The sequence below is a fragment of the Cheilinus undulatus genome, linkage group 1 (assembly GCF_018320785.1).
Source record: "Cheilinus undulatus linkage group 1, ASM1832078v1, whole genome shotgun sequence".
Classification (NCBI taxonomy): Eukaryota; Metazoa; Chordata; class Actinopteri; order Labriformes; family Labridae; genus Cheilinus; species Cheilinus undulatus.
In genome coordinates, this window is record NC_054865.1 from 57294409 (window position 1) to 57319584 (window position 25176).

General features: G+C 38.3%; 2 non-coding genes across 2 annotated transcripts; both read left to right on the top strand.

The window, feature by feature from the left end:
* Positions 1-5530: 5530 nt before the first annotated feature.
* On the top strand, positions 5531-5612 carry trnal-uag. Its single transcript has one exon. It is a non-coding gene; the product is annotated as a tRNA-Leu (tRNA).
* Positions 5613-6400: 788 nt separating this feature from the next.
* Positions 6401-6482, top strand: trnal-uag. The gene has a single exon. It is a non-coding gene; the product is annotated as a tRNA-Leu (tRNA).
* The last annotated feature ends 18694 nt before the right edge of the window (positions 6483-25176 follow it).

The window sequence follows — 25176 nt, forward strand, 5'->3', positions numbered from 1 at the left end:
GGAAACTGGGGCTTGAGTTTCTCAGTTCATCTGGTAAAGGGGGCGCTGCATGAGGGAAAAAAAGAGTTTAGAAAACAACTCTCCTTCAGAAAGCAATCAAAGGATCATTGTAGGTTTAGTTTGTAATAAAATGCCTTTAATTTACATGGCAAAACACATTTTTTTAAAAAGCCAGTGTGGATATGGTATGCCTTATGATTTTGGTGTGCTCTCAGCTGGGCCTTGGGTGAAAAAAGTTTGAAAACCACTGGTGTAGATCATGACAAATGAGTGTGGATGAATGTGAGTGTAGCATCAGGCTGCAACAGAACAAGATTGATTAAAGTGAAGGGGGTCTGAATGCACTGTGGATAGAAATAAGGACTTTGTACACATGCAAATGGCAGACATATTATTTTTTAGCAAAAATAAAAACAACAGGGAACAGAAAGTCCTGGTTTTAAATTCTAGATACAAGCTAGTATTCTGTTTGCTTCAGATGCAGAAAAAGTATAGAACTAACTGCATAAAATTACCATGCTGTCCAACATTCAAGTCAACCAAACCAACTAAATCAGTGGCTGAAAAGTGACAAAAACAGTCAAAAGCAGCAAAAAAAGTGGGAAAAGTGGCATAAAGTGGCTAAAATGGGGGGAAGTGGCATAAAATACAGCTTAAATGAATGAAAAGTGAGGGTAAAAAAATGCAAAAAAAAAAGAGTGAACAATTACAAAAGGCAGGATAAAAGAGGCAAAAACTGGTGAAAAAGGGCAAACACTTATTTAACATGGGAAAATGGGCAGAAAATCACAAAAATGTATGAGAAGTGAATGAAAAATGGAAAATGTGGCAAAAATGATCAAAAAGAGGCAAAATCATGGCAAAAATGAGTGAAAAGTGACCAAAACAGGAAAAAAGCAGAAAAATATGATGGGACAAATGGGGAAAAAGTGGCAAAAATTGGTGAACTGGGGCAAAAAAATGAGACAAAGTTGACAAAAATGATCAAAAAGCAGCAAAAACATGGCAAAAAGTGCCAGAAAAGATGGAAAAAATGGGCAAAAGGTGGCTAAAATGGGGGAATAAGTGGCATTTAATGGCAAAATGCAGCTTAAATGAGTGAAAGGAGGGTGAAAAAACACTACAAAGAGTGAACATTTGTAAAAAGCCGGATAAAAGAGGCAAAAACTCGTGAAAAATAGCAAAAACAGGATAAAAGTGGCAAAAAGAAGTGTCCAAAGTGGGCTTAAAGCAGTAAAAATGGATTACAAGTTGCAAAAAATTTGAGAAATTGGTTGAAAATTAAAGCCAACTGTATAATTGTGGGAAAAAAAACTGATTAATGTGACTTTCAATGGATGATTTCTGAAGTCAAGTTTCTCTGCTTTATGGCTTTCAGGGTGAATTATATTTGAAATTAATACACAAAAGAGCCACATGTGGCTCCAGAGCCACACGTTGAGTATCCCTGAACTAAATGCATGTCCTCATATAACCCTCCCTTCAGAGGCCAGTTTCAGAGCAGCCAAGCTATTTTAATACTGCCTTTAGCCAAAGCTTGGCAAGGTGCTAAAGCCTGCCTGGCTTTTGTAGCTAGAGAGCCATTGTTCACTGACAAAGTTGCATCCAAACCCATAGCTTTAAAAAATTACTGTCTGCTTCACTCAATTTATATACTGCTGAATCTCGCTTCTAATGAAGTGTATTTTCCTCATTTCTGGTCAGAAATATCTAAATATCAGCCATACTTACTCAGCACATTCAGATTCACTTCCTACTTGTAGATGTAAAATTTCAAAAATGAAGCCCAAATTGCTTGTGGAACGTAAAAATGTCTCCCAATGCTGCAAGAAAGTCATACATGATAAATGCATTATTATGAGATGCCAATCTAACAGAGCATCTTATGTCAGGACATTTGACAAGCCATTATGACTAGAAGATACACTATGTTGCCAAAAGTATTCACTCACCCATCCAAAAAATAGAAATCAGGTGCTCCAATCACTTCCATGTCCACAGGTGTATAAAATCATCACCTAGGCATGCAGACTGTTTCCATAAACATTAGTGAAAGAATGGCTCGCTCTCAGGAGCTCAGTGAATTCCAGCGTGGTACTGTGAAAGGATGCCACCTGTGCAACAAGTCCAGTGGTGAAATTTCCTGGCTCCTAAATATTCCACAGTCAACTGTCAGTGGTATTATAACATAGTGGAAGCCATTGGGAACGACAGCAACTCAGCCACCAAGTGGTAGGACACCTACAATGACGGAGCAGGGTCAGCGGATGCTGAGGCACACAGTGCTCAGAGGTCGCCGACTTTCTGCAGAGTCAATGGCTACAGACCTCCAAACTTCATGTGGCCTTCAGATTAGCTCAATAACAGTGGTAGAGAGCTTCATGAATGGGTTTCCATGGCCGAGCAGCTGCATCCAAGCCATACATCACCAAGTGAAATGCAAAGCGTGGGATGCAGTGGTGTAAAGCACGCCGCCACTGGACACTTGTCTGACTGCATTGTGTCAAGTGTAAAGTTTGGTGGAGGGGGGATTATGGTGTGGGCTTGTTTTTCAGGAGCTGGGCTTGGCCCCTTAGTTCCAGTGAAAGTAACTCTGAATGCTTCAGCATACCAAGAGATTTTGGATTGGACATGGATGAGAGAGTTTGGTGTGGATCAACTTGACTGGCCTGCACAGAGTCCTGACCTCAACCCCAATGAACACCTTTGGGATGAATTAGAGCAGAGACTGAGAGCCAGGCCTTCTCGTCGAACATCAGTGTGTGACCTCACAAATGCGCTTCTGGAAGAATGGTCAAAAATTCCCATAAACACACTCCTAAACCTTGTGGAAAGCCTTCCCAGAAGAGTTGAAGCTGTTATAGCTGCAAAGGGTGGACTGGGGTCATTTTAAACCCTATGGATTAAGAATTGGATGTCACTTAAATTCATATACAAATCAAGGCAGGTGAGCGAACACTTTTGGCAATATAGTGTATTTTTCACTCCTTAAATAAATTCTGGCTTTATTGTTGCTTGTTATATCCTTAATGAAGATGTTTATCCAGACTAATTGGAGGAAATTTTGCTAGAAATGATCCCAAACACTTGCTAAGATTTCAGTCTTTGCTTCTTAATATTTGTCTTTGCAGGGACATGTACACATAAGACAGCATCATTCTTTCTAAGCACCAGGTTCAGGCTTTGTCTCATAGCATTCAGGCTCCACATGTTGTGAAAAAGCTAAGCTAATGTGTCCACAAGTACTTGTTAGAGCTCACGTTGGCAGTGTGTTTGCAGTTGTTTGGCTCAGCATGTGTCGTCTGATAAATTTGCCGCCTTCCTGGCACTGAGGAATGTTGGCTCCCATTCCCATTTTATCACAGGGAGGCAGCTCTGACAGGACGTCTGACACAGAGAAATCCTCACAGAGGAGAAGGTGAACCAGCTTTTCCATGATTAGAATTAATGTGTGGAAGAGAAGTGAGGAAATGAAGCATCTCATCAATGATCAGTTCTTGTTATGGATCACTTACCTGGTTTCTGAACAGGTCAGGGGCAAGTGTGCCTTTTAAAAAATGAGAAGGGGAAATGACTCCTGTGTGTATCATTGCAATGATATAGACTTAATTAGAGGAGTGGCATGAAACGGGTAGATTAGTCGACATGCCTGAGGAGAAAAAAGTGGCAGAGTTAGATATTAAAAGATGTGAGTCATCCTGGAACGGCAAAGTAGCATATATTATCCCAGAAAAGAGCCTGGAAATCCTCCGATCTATTTTTTTATTACTATTACGTGAATCAGCTGCAATATAGCTGCAAAGGGGGGATCGAGATCATATTAAACCCTATGGATTAAGAATGGGATGTCACTTAAGTTCATATGCAAGTCAAGGCAGGTGAGCGAACACTTTTGGCAATATAGTCTATCTATCTATCTATCTATCTATCTATCTATCTATCTATCTATCTATCTACACACACCTCAGTGAGTCATTTTGTACATGCACTCCTTATCTTTCTGTAGGACGGTGTTAAATGAAGCTTAAATGAAGGTCAAGTTTTCACTCATGTTAGTTATAAAATACATCCTTGACATCATTTGATTTCCAAATCAACACATGGGTAAATTAAATAAATAAATAAATAAATAAATAAAAACACTGCTGTTTTACATTAACAATATGAACTTCAAATATGTGTTTAAAATTGCAAAATTGTCAAGTTCAAACATTTGCATAAGACTGGTAATAATTTCAATTCACCAAAAAATTGCAATTTCCAAAACTGGTTATTTACAGCTCTAGAAGTTAGACAAATTCACTTGCTGAGATCTGATTGTTTTTGTTTGTTTGTTTGTTTGTTTGTTTCTGCAGGGCAAGCACAGGTATTTTTGCATTAAACTACAACACAAAACTGCTTTTTGTGTCTGAAACAACAAAAACTATAAAAAAGAGACAAGCAAAAACTCTGATGTAAATGATAACAAGTTAGTGAGAAAAACCAAGTGACATAATGCAAACTTATAGTTTGCAAAAATGCTTGCCAATGCTTTGTTAACAGGCAACTGTGAGAATGAGTCATAAATATTAGCTAGGGCTGCAAACAGCACTGAAGGGCCCTCGTACTGCAGTGCAGGTTGGGTGTGGTCCAACCAATCCAATCCAATCCAACTTTATTTGTATAGCACATTTTACCAACACAAAGTCTCCAAAGTGCTGCACAGAAAACTGAAACAAGCAGAACAGAATAAAGCACACACAGAAAAAAAAAATGTATATATAAACAAATAAAAGCCAATCAAATTAAAACACTTTAAACACTAAAATCAATAAAAGACAGTCAGAGGACCACACAATTCTCATGCCGGGTTAAATGCCAGTGAGTAAAAGTGTGCTCTTAAACGCGACTTAAAAACATCAGCTGAAGGGGCTGTCTTTACGTGGGGGGGAAGAGCGCTCCAAAGTTTCGGGCCAACAGCAGAAGAGGCCCGGTCATCCCGGCTTTAGGTCTAGTTTTTGGGACAATAAGCTGGAGCTGGCCCTCAGACCTCAGCGAGTGCGCCAGAGTAAAGGGAACAATGAGGTCTGAGATGTATGTGGGGGTCAGTCCAGAACAAACAATAAAATAAATCATTATTTAGAGTTAAAAGAAAACACTTTTTTGAGGAGTAAGAATTGGAAAATTATTCTTCAAGCAGAGTGAATTTGATTCTATATAGACTTGGACCAGATGTTTTATTTTTCAGGGTAAATTTTTATTCACTTTGAGAAAAAACTGCTCAGGTAAAATAATAAATGTGTTCACAAAGCTATAATGCTATGAAAAAAACAGCATATAATCCTCAGCAGAGTGGCGCAGAGGAAGCGTGCTGGGCCCATAACCCAGAGGTCGATGGATCGAAACCATCCTCTGCTAAATGGCCGTGAAGTTCCTCTATTTGTACTTTGCTGTTTTCCACAGAGTCAATCTATCCCGAGGTCGTCCCCTTTGGGTATCAGTAACAATTTATTCTTCTTTCTTTGTCCCCATTAGAGGTGTATGATCTATGGGTAGTGTGGCCAAGTGGTCTAAGGCGCTGGATTTAGGCTCCAGTCTCTCAGGAGGCGTGGGTTCAAATCCCACCACTGCCATGTGTCACCTGCAAGGTGTTGTCTGTTGCCAATTGTGTTGAATCCTTACATCACTATGTTCACTGTGTTGTACAACACTCAATGAAACCAAATGGTCAGGAAAGTAGATTCCCCTGATTCTATAGGTCTTTCTCATGTCACATTTTGGTATCCTTCCTTTCTCTGTTTCCTCGGGTCTTAGCTCCACCCACCGAGGAATAGACTGGTGTTTCCTTGGTCCGAGCTCCTCCTGGAGCTGCTTCCTTCCTCGATCCTTGCCTCTTCCAGGGCTGTTTCTCACTTTCACTAATGTATGGCTTGGGTCTTTGGCGTGAGTCTTTTCCTTGAGTCTTAGTCCCGCCCACCAGAGACTCATGGTGAGACTGGAGAAATCGACAAGAGGACTGAAGCCATAAGACCGACGATTAACGGTCCATGGGACATCCTTCCCTCTGCAGCGTCACGTGAAGCGACGTCATTTTGTCATGATGGTGCCCTGATCATCAATCAGCTGATCATCAATCAGCTGTCGACAGGCAGAAACAGCTGATTGTGTCTCCATAAATTTGTTCTCATTTATTCTAATAAAATATCTACATTGACGGTGTTTGGTGTCAGTGTGGGATCAGAAAACACCTGCATGAAGAGAAACCTGCAGCAAACATCAGAAGTTTTAAAGGCTCAATAACTGATGGGCTGGGATTTTAAGAAGTGAAGATTTGCATGACGTAGTCTTGGATTTCAAAGTTATGTAAGAATTTTTATGAACTTTGCTTTGAATTGTCCTGCTACTGACTGTGAGTGCCAATGGTAGTGTGGCCGAGTGGTCTAAGGCACTGGATTTAGGCTCCAGTCTCTCAGGAGGCGTGGATTCAAATCCCACCGCTGCCATTTGTCACCCGCAGGGTGTTGTCTATTGCTGTGTACGTTTCATCCTCACATCAGCAGAGGTGGGAGTAAGTCACTCAAGTGCAAGTCCCAAGTCACTGTGGTGAGAATCAGTCAACTCATACAAAAATCAGATATCTGCACTGAATAAGTCACTTTACATTATTATCCAAAGATGATTATAGGAATACTTATATAGGGCTTATGGCCCCAAAAATATTGCAATTTAAATGTCGCTAGAAAATACTGACTTTCGGATAAATTTATAATGTTAACAAAATCAATATTCTTCACTTCTCTTTTTTGAGGCTGCTTTACAATACAAGGTAATAATGTAATAATAGCTTGATATGTTTTTATTACATTAAAAAGACTTCCGCAGAGGATTGACTGGTGTTTCCTTGGTCTGAGCTCCTCCAGGACCTGCTTCCCTCCTTGATCCTCGCCTCTTCCAGGTTAATTTAAAGAACTGGAAGATCTTTCATCATGGTGAAAAAGAATGATTTCAGGGTCAGTCGAGGAGAGAGGAGGTGAGGATGGACAAAACTAGGTAGGCTTCGAGCACTTACCATGAAGCACAGTCACTATGTCAGATTAAGTTGGCGAAGAGGGATCTGTTGATGGAGACCATCGACCAACAACGAACAAATCTTTATAACTTGGGCAACTTATGTTTTGTAAATGGAGAAAAAGAGAAACAACCATCAGCAGAGTGGCGCAGCGGAAGCGTGCTGGGCCCATAACCCAGAGGTCGATGGATCGAAACCATCCTCTGCTAAATGTCTGTGAAGTTCTCCAACTTCAACTCTGCCCTTTTCCTCTGGGTCCATCTTTCCTTCTGTCATCTCTTTTGAGATGATATAGGTAACAATTTATCCTGACTAAAGGAACTGCAAGATTTGCATGACGTAGTCTTATATTTGGACGTTATGTAAGAATTCAGATAAACTTTGTATAGAATTGTGAATGTCGTGAATAAAGAATGTGGTGTGTATGCCAGGGGTTGTGTGCCCGAGTGGTCTAAGGCACTGGATTTAGGCTCCAGTCTCTCAGGAAGTGTGGGTTCAAATCCCACCACTGCCATGTGGCACCTGCAAGGTGTTGTCTGTTGCCATCTGAGTTATATCCTTACCCTTGTAACAGGGTTTATGTTTTCCTTGATTTCTGCAATCAATTTTGCACAATCCAATTTTGTGGCAAAAGTAATTTAATCTCAATATTTGTAGAACTTTTTGTGTTTGCTGGCAATTTTGAGTTGTAAATGGAGAATTGACACATACAACCGTCAGCAGAGTGGCGCAGCGGAAGCGTGCTGGGCCCATAACCCAGAGGTCGATGGATCGAAACCATCCTCTGCTAAATGTCCGTGGAGTTCTCCTACTTCAACTTTGCTTTTTCCACTGGGTCCATCTTTCCTTAGGTCATCTCTTTTGAGATGATATAGGTAACAGTTTATCCTGACCAAAGGAACTGCAAGATTTGCATGACGTAGTCTTGGATTATCCTGCTACTGCCTATGAGCAGTGGTCTAAGGGACTGGATTAAGGCTCCAGTCTCTCAAGCGGCGTGGGTTCAAATCCCACCACTGCCATGTGTCACCCACAAGGTGTTGTCTGTTGCTGTTTGTGTTATTTCCTTACATCACTATGTTCACTGTGTTGTATAACACTCAATGAAACCAAGTGGTCACCAAAGTTGTGTCCCTGATCTCAATGTAATAGTAGGCTTCGACCACTTGCCATGAAGCTCAGTCACTGAGTCAGATTAAGGTGGTGGAGACCAGCAAAGACAAACCCTTGTAATTACAGGAACTGAGTGTGTGGTTGCCTTGCTTTCTGGAGTCAATTTTGTGGCAAAAGTATTTTAATCTTAATGAATGTAGAACTTTCTGTGTTTGCTGGGAATATCGAGTCATAAATAGAGAATCAAACATACAGTCCTCAGCAGAGTGGCGCAGCGGAAGCGTGCTGGGCCCATAACCCAGAGGTCAATGGATCAAATCCATCCTCTGCTAAAGGTCTGTGAAGTTCTCCTACTTCAACTTTGCTCTTTTTCACTGGGTCCATCTTTCCTTCGGTCATCCCTTTAAGGATTATATAAGTAACAGTTTATCTTGACTAAGGTTGGCCAAACACTACAGGAATTTAAGCCTGATTTTAGCCAAGTTTTGACTCCCCCTAACTATTGTGGGGGTGTGCACCGACTGGATCCTCATCGCAAATGATTATTTGTCTGAGTAGTCTGCATGTGTGTGGTGTCAACACAATAAATTTACTGCTCCAAACCGGGTCGTAGCCTCCCAGACCATGAATCATAAGTATCAAACATAGGTCGCAGTGCCACTGACCCACAACAACCAATGAGAGCAAGCACACCGGGTAGCATCACCAGACGAATCATACGTACCTTCACTGCTTACAACCAGAAACACAACTGTACCTTAATTCCATCCAGGATTTTGTCCTAAATCTTTCCCTTGTTTTATGATTTTTGCTGCACCTGTAATGCATGCCAGGACAGCCTGCTGTGGAGAGACAGCAAGGCGGTATCGACAGACATCCGTGTTTATTTTGCTGAAGTCCCGTTGTGACAGTGTCACTAAAGAAATAAATTAAAATGTGTTTGAACATAATGAAAGTGTATCATGGAAAACTACAGGTTTTCTTTGTGAATTTAAAAAGAAACTAGGGCTGCAAGCAGCACTGAAGGGCCCTCGCACCGTGGTGCAGGTCGGGTGTGGCCCAACCAATCCAATCCAATCCAACTTTATTTGTATAGCACATTTTACCAACACAAAGTCTCCAAAGTGCTGCACAGAAAACTGAAACAAGCAGAACAGAATAAAACACACACGGAAAAAATTTATATAAATACAGTGCTTAAGAAGTTTGTTAGACCACCACCCAAAGTAAGGTTTATGCCACAGCTGCCCTGACTTTTTAGTCTAGTTTTTGGGACAATAAGCTGGAGCTGGCCCTCAGACCTTAGCGAGTGCAGAGGAGTATAGGGAACAATGAGGTCTGAGATGTACCTGGGGGCAGTCCATGAAATGCTTTGAACACAAACAATAAAATTTTAAAATCCACTCTAAAATGAATGGGGAGCCAATGCAATGGGATAAAATAGGTGTAATGTGTTGTCTATGACATGTGCTGATTAAAAGATGTGCCGCAGAATTTTGGACTAAGCGTGACAGGTTAGCCTGGCTGATACCGGTGTACAGTGCATCACAGTAGTCAAGATGTGTAGAGATAAAAGCATGGATCAGCTGCTCCAGGTCGCTAAATGATAAAACCAAATCGTCAGTATGACCCAAACTTTGTGATGGGAGTAAATTAATCTAATTTGCATTTTCTGACATCACCAGGCAGCCTCCACCGCCATTAGCTGTGCATTTTTTCCCATGGCTTCTACTACGTCTCTACCTCCAGGGTGTTTTGAGCCCCCCCAAGATACCCCCACCACATCCCCATGTGCCCCCCACCAAGGCATTCGCTGACTGCTCCCTCCCCGGTGGGGTGAAAGCACAGTGAAGTAAAGCATTGGTTTCACTACGTGTTGACTGTCATGGCGGACACAGTCCCTGCCGGTGCCAACAGATGCACTGACAGTCTCACCCATGGTCTCACCGGACGACTGGAAGTCATGGCAGAGGGTGAATATTCCTCTATTCCTCCCAGCAATGTGAGTATTCTCGCTACAGTTCGCTGTCTTTCTCTCTGTTGCACTCCGACTTGTCTCCTCAACTGGGCGTGCGTCTTTCAAACTCTATAAACTCCAAAACTGTGAATAGAAACACACCCAAAAATAGATAGATACTTTATTACCATATCAAAATACACCACTGTGCAGTTGAATGAAATTTCGTTGCATCGGCTCCAGAAGTACTATGGCCTAGAACACTTAATTAAAACACAAGTAAGTTAAAAAACAGCTGTATAAAAAATATATAATAAATACTATCATCTAAAAGAAACATGATAAAGTACGTTCCAGCAGCAAATTCTATTGCACTAGGATGCACCATCTACAGTGCCTTTAAACAGTGCTGGCCTCAGCTATTTGAGTTTGTGGTCTAGAGTTTAAAGTCCAAAACTGTTTGAGTTTAACAGTCTGATTGCTTAGGGAATGAAACTTTTTCAGAACCTGACTGTTCTGCACTTCTGGCTGCAACCTGCACTGGTGGGAATAAAGGACAGTATGTATGCCTGCCCAGTGGAACTGGGTAGGTGAAGAGGTGATTTGGATCAAAACATTGCCTGTATTGTATGTAAAAGTAACTGTAGAGTTTTTGTTTTATTCTTGCTGTATTGTAACCTTGCAAAGCAGATGGATACGCCCGTTTCCTTGTTTTTCACTGGTGAATCCATCTTGCAAAGCTCCCATCTGAACCATTTGGGCCCCGTTAGAAAGTGACAGGACCAATCAGTGACGAGGGGCAGTACTTACAGATGCGGCGGAGTCATGACATAAACATGCAGCAGCAAGACGCCGGTGTGATTGGCTTGGCGTGGATGCTGCTAAAGCACCAGTTTTATCAGAACTTGATGACATTTCTTCGTTAAAGGAAGAACAAAGAACAGCAGTGAGTTTCCTTCTTTTCAAAAACGAAAAAGTCGAGTACTTACGTGTCTTTAGTTGCCATTTTTTACATTATTCCTAACCCATGAGCAGCTTAATAGCAGTTGCATCACGTGTTTTGTTGCTCTGATTGGCCCGTAGAGAAGTGACAGAATGTTTATCCAACCACACTCCAAGTTTTTTTCAAAGCCTCTGCCTTTACCCAAATGTCTCCTATTGAAGCCTTTCCAGATGGATGTGTGAAATAAATCCATCTGGTGTGTCCCGTTATGTTTAGATAACTTCAGTTAAAGGTTATGAACTAAAGCGGGGAGGTCTAAAACTCCAGGGCTGAAAATTAATCCCACTCCATCCCGGCAGAATTTACGTGTTGGTTCAAAAGAAGGAGTTTCTGTGCTGACAGATGTCTTGAACTGTTAATATCAAAGCCGTTTATTCAAATAACTGAATTCTCAGCGGGGATCACACCTGCATAATTGCAAGGCTGTGTAAAGGTATGATTTCAGTGAGTTTGTTTCATTTTATTAGATTCCTGTTATCAGTCATTTAATTAAAGCGACATTCTGAAATTAAGCAAAATGAGAATAAAGCTGTCATTGAACACAGAGGTGCCATCTGCTCTTTCTTGATTATTATGAGTTACCTTTCTCCATTGATCTCTTCTCTCTGGGAGAGGAAAATGATGTTTTAATGGCCGCTGTATAATTAATGATGATGTGAGTAACCGCTTAAAAAGTGATGATACGCCGCCATCATCATAATTACCGAGGAATTCCACTGGGAGGAGAGGCCCGAGTGAAAAGACACGGCACGCTTTTAATGTGGTATCTCATTTCTTTTTCTGTTATTTTTCTTACCCTTTAATAACGTTGCAACACAGGGAGAAATAAATTGGTGTTCCTTTTAATATGTTGGGATAAACAAACTGTTTAAAGGAGACACCCTTGGGAGGCTGCTTTCTTCTGGTTCACAGAGCCTTAACAATTAATTCAAGTCATGTTCAGAGGTGCACTTGAAGAAACAAAACACCTACAAACAACACTTAGAATAATCGCCTCATTAAAGCCAATGCATTGTTTATAAGTAGTGTTTATATAGTCAGGATATGATTTTAAAAATTGCTCTATTAAGGGAGATATCAGCGGGATTGTTCACTTTAATACAGATGCAAACATTGGTAAAAGTGTAAATGCTTTGCTATTTACAGTGTAGCTCTTTTTATTATGGTTGGAGCTCGTTAGAGAAAAGAGCTTTATTCCTCTCCTCTTTCTGGCTCAATAACTCCAGGTTTTGGAACATAAGGTAGTAAATCAGGAATGAGTGATCTGACACACCAAACAGACTATTTTACATATCACAGGGTATATACACAATATTGCCAAAAGTATTTGCTCTCCTGACTTGCTTATGAACTTAAGTGACATCCCATTCTTAACCCATAGGGTTTAATATGATGTGGGTCCACCCTTTGCAGCTATAACAGCTTCAACACTTCTGGGAAGGCTTTCCACAAGGTTTAGGAGTGTGTTTATGGGAATTTTTGACCATTCTTCCAGAAGCGCATTTGTGAGGTCACACACTGATGTTCGACGAGAAGGCCTGGCTCTCAGTCTCTGCTCTAATTCATCCCAAAGGTGTTCTATGGGGTTGAGGTCAGGACTCTGTGCAGGCCAGTCAAGTTGATCCACACCAAACTCTCTCCTCCATGTCTTTATGGACCTTGCTTTGTGCACTGGTGCACAGTCATGTTGGAACAGGAAGGGGCCATCCCCAAACTGTTCCCACAAAGTTGGGAACATGAAATTGTCCAACGATTGACTCTGCAGAAATTCCACGACCTCTGTGAACTATGTGCCTCAGCATCCGCTGACCCTGCGCAAAATTTTTGAAAAATACCTTTGCAAGAGCAACAATTTAAAAGGTGAAAAGTGGCCAAAAATGGGCAAAATGCAGCAATGGGTGAAAAAGGGAGAAAAAGTGGAAAATTGGTCAGGAAATAGCAAAAAAAAAAAAAAAAAAAAAAAGAGTTACAGGTGGCAAAAAATGGTGTAAAAGTTTGAAAAGTGTGTCAAAAATATGAGTGAAAAGTGACCAAAATGGGCAAAAAGCAGTCAAGAGTAGCAAAATGGGAAGAAAGAGGAAACAAGTGGTATGTAATGGAAAAGGGAGCTTAAATGGGCAAAATGTGACAACAAATGATGAAAAGGGGCAAAAATGGGATAAAAGTGGCAAAAAAGACGAGGCAAAAATTTGGTGAAAAAAGGAAATAAGTGGTATTTTAATGGGAAAAGGTAGCTTAAATGGGGAAAAAGTGGCAAAACTGGTTAAAAGAGGGCAACAATGGGATAAAAGTGACAAAAAATAGGACAAAGGAGGTATTTAAATGCATAAGGTAGCTTAAATGGGCAAGAAGTAGCAAAAATGGGATAAAAGTGGAAAAAATATGGAAGAGCTGGCAAAAATAAGTTGCAAAATGGCCAAAAAAACAAAAAAAAAAGGAAAAAAAAGGGGTGTTTAACGGCAAAAATGGCTTAAATGGGTGGAAAGTGGCAAAGTGGTGAAAATGACAAAAAGTTGGTCCTTTTAAAGGTTTTCTAGGGGAATAATATTTAAAATTAAGACATAACAGAGCCACAAATAATCACAAAAGGGCCACACGTTGAGTATCACTGGTGTAAACTCTTTCAGCATTTAAAGGAGATATACTACTCAAGTGTCTTTGGTTCCACTGTGTTTTTAGGGTGTAATAACAGCTTAGATTTTCCACTGCATGGATGATAAAAATGTGAAATTATGGAAACCTTTTCATTTTTTTTAACAGCAATTTCCGTCTGAAGTCATGTGGCGGACACAAATGCAACAACACCTCAGAATAACAAAAAGAAAATGTTTTAATGTCAATCCATAAAGTGAAGCAAACTTCCTCTCTGGGCAAACACCGAGTGAAAAGACAGAAAAAGAACAGAGCTTTAGAGTCTCACAAAGTCAGTTTGATGTCATCCAGTTTTCACTTATTCCCCAGTCTATCCAAAACAGGAGCACACATATCATCCTGGATCAAGCAGATGTCAGAGAAGAAAGCTGAAAACAGAATGTGCTTACAAAGAAGAACAACGCTTTGGAGTGAAGAAACTGGGATGTTGTGTGATTTCGTGACATGTTTTTAAAGATGGTGTGTATTTGGAGCCCCTGAGGGACTGTTGCAGACAGCTTTGCAGAACTTTTTCATGACCCCACCCATCCAAAGGCCTGACCTTTGTAGACTCAGCTGTGGCTGTGGGTAAGCCAAGGTCTGCCACTGAGCTTCCTGTGCTGTAGCCTGTGTTATACTGATGATAAAAGGGGATTCAGCCTCTAGTTTCAAAAGTGAGTCAACACAGTGGTGCCTTCATCTAGTACAGGGGTGTCAAACTCATACTGGGGCCAGATTTGCTCCAATGAGACGACCTGTAGGCCAGGGATGTAAAAGTCAGTCACAGCGAGGGCCAGGTTCTGGATTTAGGCCTAACCTGATAGCCTAACAGGGTCGACATTTAACCATAAACTGTCAACCTCATTCTCATAAATAATAAAATATGAATGGCCTCCACTTTTTTATAATACCACTGACAGTTGACTGTGGAATATTTAGGAGCCAGGAAATTTCACCCCTGGACTTGTTGCACAGCCTAGGTGCTTGATTTTATACACCTGTGGCCATGGAAGTGATTGGAACGCCTGGTTTCAATTATTTGGATGGGTGAGTAAATACTTTTGGCAATTTAGTGTATATATTCCAAGTGTTTGTCATCTATAATTTTGTATGAAAATACACACCATTTCAGCTTTTAAAGTGGATCAAAATTCTAATCAAATATACCGAATACAGGCTTGCAGAGGTGGCTTTCCCCCCGGTGACATCAGCCAAATTACCAGAATAAGAGGAGTCCGTATCAGGACTCCTCCAGAGCTGTGGAAAATGCAGCAGGGCAAATCCATCATGGTGGTCACGGACAACAATAATAAAATCAACCTGATCCAAGGCAAGGATCTAAGGTGGGGGTTAACTAAGAGAAAAACCCGGTGGAGAGAGTGAAATAGAAATGTGTTTTATCCTGGTTCTACTAGGCATCTTACCCTGTGGTTAAGAGAAAGTACTGTTAATGGACTTATAGTCACTTATATCATGAGTCCAAGTGTAAGGATAGACGTGCTCTACATTTATGCTCTATAAATAAAGACTGATGAACTGTCAAGGCTTAAAGCTTACCAGTAAGAATTTTCATGACTGCATTAAAATAAAGATTATTTGAAAATAAAAGATGACTTGAGAAAATGTACTCAACCCTTCACAACCAAAGAGCCAAATTGTTGAAAAATACTTTTCCAAGATCCTCAATCTAAGTGGTGAAAAGTGGCAAAAATGGGTTGAAATGGCAATAAAAATAAGTTAAAGGTGGCAAAAATGGTCAAAAAGTGGCAAAAACGGATGAAGAGGGAAAGATTGGTAAGAAGTGACAAAAGCAGGATTACAGGTGGCAAAGATAGTCAAAAAACAGCAAAAACATTGTAACAAATGAGTGAAAGGTGACTAATATGGGCAAAAAAGGTGGGAAAAATGAGCAAAGAGTGGCAAAATGGGAAAAAAATGGCATTTAATGGAAAAGGGCAGCTTAAATGGGCAAACAGCAGAATAAAACTGGCAAAAGTGAGATAAAAGTGACAAAACGAAGCAGCAAAAATGGGCTAAAAGCAGGATAAATTGATTAAAAGTGGTAGAAAGTGGAAAAAATGGTGGGAAAAAATGCAAATAAGGGCAATGGAAATAAACAGAAAAAGATATAGGCTGACAATCAAGTTTGACAATTAAATCCTACTGTCCAGGTGTGGGAAACAAACTGATTAAAGTGACTTGCAATGGATAATTTCTGAGGTCAAAGTTTCCTTTTTAAGGTTGTCTGGAGAAATAATATTTCAAACTAAGACATAAAGAGGCACAAATCACAAAAGAGCCACATGTTGAGTATCACTGCTGTAGAGCCACTAAAGTAGGGGTGTCAAACTCAATCACAGCAGGGGCCGAAATCTGAATTTAGGTCTAACCTGAGGACCTGACAGGGTCAAGATTTAACCAAAAATTAGCAACCGTGTTTTCACAGGTAATGAATTATAGGAAAAATCAAACAGTGATGATAAACGATTTATAAGTCCTAAAGGTCAAAATACAAAATCAAAAGTCAAAATAAGGTTTTAAAGGCAGATTTATGAGATAAAAACTCATGATTTTAGGTCTCTAAGGTGAAGATATGACATAAAATACAAAATCAAGAGTTTAAAAGGTCAAAATAGAAGATAAAATTCAAAATTGTGACTCTAAAAGGTCAAAATATGAGAAAATTCTAGATCAGGAGTTTTAAAAGTGAAAATATGGGATTCAAAGTCAAAGTTAGGAGTTTAAAAGGTCACAATATGATTTAAAATGAATAACTGTGAACTTAAAAGGTCACAATATGAGAGAAAATGTCAAAATTATGAATTTAAAAGGACAGAATATGAAATAAAAGTCAAAATTCAAAGTTTCGGTCATAATCTTGGTGTGCAAAATGAAAATATAAAATGAAAACACAAATGAATTTCTTTCCCTCATTCCTGACTATTTATACTCTCTACTTTTTCAGATTTTTATGACTTAACATGTTTTTTTGTCTGTTTGTTTTGTTTTTTCAAATCTTCAAGGTTAAATTTACATTTTTATCCTGGAGGAAATCTGCAGACCTCATTCAGCTGAGCCACTTCTAATTAAGGCCTGAGCACTGACCAGAGCGAGAGCCCTATTGTATCTGGAATCTTGTTTTTATGTCAAAACTTTTGCATTTTTGGGGGCCTTAACATGCTCCAAAACTAATGAAATTTGGTGGTGTTACAACCAGCTCGCTAGGGGAAAGGGAAGTAACATAAAAAAACCTAGATGTTCAAGGTTTAAATAAAGTTATTTATTAACAAAAGTAAAGTTGGGTTTGACAAACAAAAGTGAGGCAACTAAGGACAAAAAGGTGCTGTGCAAAATGGAGAAACGAGAACAAAAAGAGACTCTAACTTAGAGTTATTAAACTAACTTTTAGCAACACAAGAGAAACCAAAAACCTAACTACCCTAATTAACAAAAGAATCACAAAACAGCACCCAAACTAGCAGATAAACGGAGTGTGTGTATAAGGTAACTAATTAGACCATCCAAAAACCACAAAAGACTAGTGCCTCAACAAAGTTACAGAGATACAATAGTTTAACAATAATGTCAACTAGTGAGAGGCACGTGAGCATGGCTGGTTACAGCTTGCTGCTGTCTTCTGGTGGCTGGCTCCTTTTACCCTCTGCACTCTCTTCTGGTTGGTGGATTGGGCTGCAGGACCTCCAGGCCAATCAGGCTTCTTCTGCACAGGTGGATGGAATCACTGCAATAAGCCTATGCAGCAGGGGCAACCTGAGAGCTGCAGAGTGCCAGGCAAACAAGAACACTCACACACACACACTCAAATAGGGAGGTAAAGATTCCCAGACGGTGGCAGCCGTAACAGGTGGCTTGTTAGATCCTGGTGAAAAAGTTTGTATTCTGGTGGTTCCATTCATCTTGCTCAAAAAATGGCCCCTCAGGAGCCCCAAAACATGGTTTTTGCTGGTATTCAGGAGCCCTGCCCACATTTTTGAGCGACATGCATGAAACTTGCTACACATATGTATCATGACTAGACAAACAAAAAATCCTCTTGGGACCATCCTCTAAAATGCACAGGAAGTGACATCATAAAGGAAATGTGTCCAAATTTGGCAGTTTTTCAGTCAATTTACAGTCCTCGCATTTGAACGAACTTGCATGAAGTTACTTATCTCCTGGACTCCAGACTGGTATTTCCTGAAACTAGACAAAATGGAGATCTTTGCTTGTGCTCTACAGGAGTTTCCACAGGGGGCAGGGCTGCTATAAGCGTCCAAACTTTGACAACCACTTTTTTCACCATTTTTCTAAAAAAATATGGTGTAAAAACAACAGCAAGACGATCTCTCATGCGTCTTTTTGTACGTCCTATGCAGAAAAAAACCTTCCTCATATGGACAAAACAAACAGTATATGACAAAAGTGGTGTTACAATTAATAAAATCCCTTTGTTTGTGATTAAGGGAAATTTTTTTTCCCTGAATCTCCTATCGGTACTCACCTGCTTTGTCTTTTTTCTTTGAGTCTGTGCTTGCCTTTAATTGGTCATCACTGGTATTGGGGGAGGCCAATGCCTGATCAGTGAGCCCTGTGTGAAGACTCACACCTGATTTCTCTTCTCCCTGATTCATGTGACTGCCTTCTTTGGCTGTAGTCTACATAGGTTTGTGACCACACCACAAATGTTGGTCAGCCCTGAAGAAGACCAGTTTGGTCGAAACATGTTGGCTTTTTAATGATTTGGCCATTACAATAAAGGCTTTTTAGTATTTCCTTCCTCATTTGCTCATTTTGTTGTTTGGAGTGCCTGGTTTTCTCCTCCTTTTTGGACAGTTTTTTCCCCTGTTTTCCAAGAGCACCCAATTTGGTTTTTTTATTTAAGCACGTTTGTCATATTGAGCAGCCAGTCAACCTCCTTCTTTTGCTGTCTATGGTGCTCTGATTTTGACATGAACTCCTTATTATCCGTCCCAACATCAACATGTGACACTCCCGGATGCCTCAGTGCCCATGGCACCCATTTTGATCTTTTGCCATGCTAGTCAGATATTTTTGTTTCTCACTTTTTAAATCATTTTTTTGTCATGTTTTTTATTCTTTTTTGGGTCTTTTTTCTATAAGGGGATTGGTCTTTGTTTAGTCATTTTTTTAAAATGGATTTTAATATTTTTTTGTGCTTTCTTTAACATTTTCCGGGTGTTTTGTCATTTTTTCACCATCTTTATCATCATTCTTAAAATAATCTTTATTTTTTCTTTCATTAATTTTAGTCAGCTTTCATTGATTATATGTTTTATATGATTTTAAGTTTTGTTTCATCTTCTTTTGTCTTTATTTTCACTTTTTGAGCATTTTTGTCATTTTTTTCCATCAGTATTTTTTTTTTTTTTAAATCACTTTTACATCATGTTTTTTTTTGTCTGTCATTTTTTGTCATTTGTCCTGAAATTTTTAAAATTAGTTTTCATCATTTTTTTGTGATCAATTTTTCATGAAAAACATGACGTTTACATTACACAGTAGTTTAAGTTCTCAAAGAATTCACATTAAATGTGTTAACTTTAATTGTGGGTTTTAACCAGAAGGTGCCAAACTCTCTTTGCAATAGATCACCAATTTCTCCATCAGAGGCACACTCTCATTTAAGCTCTTACTGTGACATTGTGGACCACAAACTAGCAGACAAAATATGTTTAAAGATGATTTTTTTCATTGATCTTCACCAGCAAAACGGACTATAAGCCTATTGTGATATAAATGTTCTTCTTTCAAACAGGACAGTAATTTGAATTTCAGAGAACTGTTATCAGTGAAGTGATGTATACTGTAGCTCAGCTTGATGATAAAAACATTGTACATTTTCATGTGGAAATTGACATTTAATGTCAATGAATGCAGTTCAATATGTATAATTTCAACTCTTTGTCATTTACAGGCATCAAACTTATAACCAAATTAAATATAAGCAGAAATTTTTTTAACCCAACCAAATAACATCCCATTTCTTACAGATGTTTAAGGCCAATTGTAGCAGCTTTTATGTTTGTTTTTTCAATAAAATATGCAACTAAGATTGTGGTATCAAGTATTACAGTTTTAGCATATAAAAGAAAAAAATAAGGGAGTACGTTGTTGTATGACTGTGCCCTTCCAGCATTTCAGTTTGTTGGAAGCAGTATTCTAATTGTTTTAAATTGGTTTCTAAAACTCCCGATTAACTTCTTATTTATTGTAGCTTCTAATTTTTTGAGGGCTCATTGGCATTCCTGGAAGTGATCATTTGTTTTCGGATAGAGAGGAGGACTTTAACAGTTTCGATCAAGCTTGTTTAAGGGATAAAGAAAGAAACACAAAAACCAGATGAGAATTGCAACTTCAAGTAATTTATTTATAAAAGTTAAACAATTACAAACAAGGCAAAATGAAAGGGCCATCTCGTGCTGTTGAGATAAAAAAAAAAAAACAAAACAAAACAAAAAAAAAAAAACAGAAAACTGCAATAAAATACCCCTGATCCCCTGTGTTTACACAATAACACTGGCCCAATCTTACAAGTGCCTCAACAGTTTTTACAATTGAAAAATGTACAACCACAGCACAGACTTCTTAACTTTTCATTCATGAGTGCTCTCTTCACTCTGGCTAGTCAGGTTTGGAGGCTGCTCTAAGATCAGCCGCTGAAGAACAGGTGAACAGGGCAGACACCTGTCTAAGACAACTAATAGACATGCCCATTCAAGTGCTCACAAACACAACTCTACATAAGGACATGATAGGAACAGAGAAGAAGCACCAGCATAACTGTCCATTTGATTTGGTGTTTTCGCATAGATATTAAAAAGACAAGCAATTTTGCAAATTCCTGTCATTACAGGATTTCTTTTGGTAAGTGGTTCATAGTGTTTTGTTTTAAATCTGTAGGTAAACAAAGCGCCTTTTTGTCCTTTTTTAATTGTTCTTTCTTGACTATAGATCATTTTAATTCTGTTTTTATGCTTTTTGTTGGATATAGAGATTTCTGATTTTGAAATGGCATTGTATACACGAGTGTCTCTACTGGGGTTTACAATTAACAAATAAACTTTGGTACATGTCTGTGTGTTTCACTGTTTACTCTCGTTTCATCAGTGAAGCCTTTTCTAACATTAATAAGGTGTCTACTAAAAGATACTATACCTTTGACATGATTCTTCAACCATCAGATCAGGACCCTCCACCTTGTCTCCACCTTGGAATAAGAATACAAGAATTCAAGAAGTGCTCTTAAACAGTAGCCGAACAAGATCATGTACATAATTACAATTAAGTTTATGTTTTTACATGCACCGACAATAAACTCTAACTAAACGCGCAACTAACCTCACTGCAGGTACAAGTCAGGCTGCTTTCAGTCTGACTGAGATCATGGGGCCCAGATGGTCCCAGTCAGCCTAAACAGACAGCCATGCTCGACTCACAGGAGTTGGTGTAACACAAAAGACACCAAAAAACTACTCATAATAAATAAAATGAAAAGTGCTAAAGTCAAATTAAAACCGCGTACCTAGACTGACTGAGATCATGGGGCCCAGATGGTCCCCGTCAGGCTAGATAATCAACTAACTCTGGCACTATGACAAAAGGCACTATGTCAAACACTTACAAAAATACTACAATGGTGTTTTGATTAGAAATTTGAAAGAAAACAACACTCCCCGTTTCTGTAGTGGTGTCAAGAATCCTTTCATCGATCATTCAGGCCAGCCTGCAATTTAAAAATTAAACAGATTGTTGTATTAGTGGTGCTGATACAATGTTCAATTTATTTACACCCAAAAATTCCATTATAGCACTTTCAGAAATGGAGATGGAAAGACTAGTCAGAGAAGAGCATAAAGGCAGAAGAACCCAAAAGACACACAGCATACAATGCATACATATAATTAAATGTTTGTTGTTTTTAATCAACACATTTAGACTTGGCACTTGCAACTGTTTTTTTTTTTTTTTTTGTATTTTTTATATTATTCCATGCCATGATAGTTATTTGATGAATCAAAGCCAGCCAATTTATATATATATATATATATATATATATATATATATATATATATATATATATATATATATATATATATATATATATATATATGTTTTAATAGTTATTCTTCTCATTTCCTGCTGTTTGAACAGCTCTGGTAAATCTGTGCTCTATTTTTTGACAATGAGTTGGAAATAATTTAGTGTCTGATTTGCTGAGCCAATGAAAATAACCATCCAATCGACTGTTAAAATAATCAATAGTTGCAGATTTATTATACAGAGGACTGTTTCAAGAGTAAACGAGGTATGACCAAACAGGCAAGAAGGGCATCCTATCAAACTTTTTTCCAACACCAAAAAGTTTATGTCTTTATATGGTCTACGGTGACAATGAAAATACAGCAAAAAATGCAGACTTTTGGAAATCAGGCAAATTAATAAATAGTAATTGTACTATACCATTTCATCCCTCTTCAGCCTCATGATCAGGAACCTCTGACATGTGGTCTCTGTAAAAGATTAGGATAAGAACATTCAAATAACAAATGAACAAGGTTGCATGCACACAATCCAGGTAGTCACGATAAGGTTTAAGGTGTGACAAGCACTGATAATTCAACAACTTTAATAGCTCTGGGACATCTTTACTCTGTTTTTCTATGTAAGGATGGAAATTTTAAGTGTTAAATTTGCTGAGCAATTGAGAAATAACTGACCAAGCTATAAGTTGTTTAAAAAAATCTGTGTTTAAGCTTTAACGTACAAAGACATGTTGCAAGAGTAAAGGAGGTACATACAATCAGGCCACTGGGGTATCTTATTCTCCAGACACCAAAAATGTTTATGTCCTAATATGGCCCTTCTTCAAAATGAAAGTACAGTCAAAATACTTAAATTAAGAAAGAAAGAAAAAAAAAAAGGAATGATTCTAAATGTATCTTACCATTATCAGCCTCCTCTTCAACCATCAGACCAGGACCCTCCACCTTGGAATAAGAATACAAGAATTCAAGAAGTGCTCTTAAACAGTAGCCGAACAAGATCATGTACATAATTACAATTAAGTTTAGGTTTTTACATGCACTGACAATAAACTCTAACTAAACGCGCAACTAACCTCACTGCAGGTACAAGTCAGGCTGCTTTCAGCCTGACTGAGATCATGGGGCTCAGATGGTCCCGGTCAGCCTAAACAGACAGCCATGCTCTTCTCACAGGAGTTGGTGTAACACAAAAGACACCAAAAAACTACTCATAATAAATAAAATGAAAAGTGCTAAAGTCAAATTAAAACCGTGTACCTAGACTGACTGAGATCATGGGGCCCAGATGGTCCCCGTCAGGCTAGATAATCAACTAACTCTGGCACTATGACAAAAGGCACTATGTCAAACACTTACAAAAATACTACAATGGTGTTTTGATTAGAAATTTGAAAGAAAACAACACTCCCCGTTTCTGTAGTGGTGTCAAGAATCCTTTCGTCGATCATTCAGGCCAGCCTGCAGTTTAAAAATTAAACAGATTGTTGTATTAGTGGTGCTGATGCAATGTTCCATTTATTTCCCCAAAAACATGTTTGAGTTTCGTGTCCCTTTGGGAATGGGACTGACAGGATAAGTATTAATGAGCTATAATAACTTGACCAAGGTCTGTAAAGTGTCATAAGCCCAGTAACTTGACGTTTGGGATTTTACTAAATAGGAACTAACAAAGCCGTTTGGTTTGAAAAGAAAAACCCACATACAATAAAGCATTGATCAAATCAGATAGTTCCAACTTAAGTATTCTTGAAAGTACTTACCTGTTTCATAGGTGGTTCAGTGCAGTTGCACAGGTCATCAGTCCTGCAATTTAACAAATTGATACATTAATATTGCTGAGGCAACAATCTGTTTATTGATAGGAAACATTTAGTTGTATTGATTGTCAAATATTTAGTATATGATACCATTCTTTTTGCTTCAGTGAAGAATTTACCAATAAGTTAATCAATGTGGCAAATTTTAGCAAATATGAATGGAGTTAACAATAAACACATTTGGCTACACAATGCAATATTCAACCATAACAACAAATAAGCTTGCTTCTTTTGGGAGATATGTTGTACTTCTTTTTGACACACAATACATTGTTTTTTTTTTCATTTGACATGGTAACTCTTACACACTATACATCAACACATAGGATGAAATACTTGTTTTTAATCAAAGCATTTGTCTTTGCCAATTGTTTTATTTGTATTTTAGATTGAGAACAAGATAAATAAACTCCTGTCTGTTCTGTGTTGGAAACAGCTTTGTCACAATTCTGGTTTTTAGACCTTTCTTGGTATAGGTGCCTTGTAGTGTTATTTGTAGCTTTTAATATTAAGGTTCAAAAGCGCTTTGTTCTTTGTTTGGCCAACTGGTCTGAAAAGGAATTTTCACATTGATGTTCTTTTCAATTTTGAGAGATTTATTTATATATATATATATATATATATATATATATATATATATATATATATATATATATATATATATATTAGTGTTTGCATGTTGCAGTTTTTAAAGTTTTATTTGTTCCTAGGACATTGAGCGTAAGTTTTAGATAAGAATGCACATGGCTGATGATTTGTTTGGGTTTTGAGTGTGAACTCTGCATTTGTTTTATAAAAAAAAATAAGTAAATCAAGAGAGCACAAAAACAGATTGAACAATTAATTGCACAGCCATGTCTCTTATTAGTATTGGTGTTTTACATTTTTGACAAGAGCTTTTTAGATTGCATTGTATTTTAGTGTTTTAGTGGCCTCTTTCAGATTGACAGAGAGCACTTGGCCAAGGTACTGCCTGTCAGACTTACTAGACAACCACCCCTTCCAGGTAAATTTCCCTAAAACATAAAAGGCAATCCGAAATAGACCAAATGCCTCTTAACCTTCAACAGAAAACAAAGCACTGGTCAAAATGTTAAACACTGTCAACAAAATTAAATTACCATGTTTAAACAAGAATACAAAATGCAGATGAATGGATAAAATCTTCTCCGCAACATCAGGAATAACAGCAACCAATTCAAGATCAATGTTACAAGACACTTAAAAAAATCTTCACCTCACTTCAACCTTTTAACCAGGACCCTGTAACAGGTATGCAGTTACTCTGCATAAAACTGTTGGTGCAAGAGAAATAAAAAATGTCATTTGCTACGTAGTTATAACATATACAATGAAAATTAAAAACAAACAAACAAAAAAAAAAAAAAAAAAACTGAGGGATCACACATCAAGTTCAGAAAACAAAACGTTCAGTAAATTACATATTTTTGTTTTTGGTTGTTAATGTTCCAGATTATGTCCAATAAATACATTTTTATTTATTTATTTTTTTAATTTAACCTTTTTTTAACCAGATA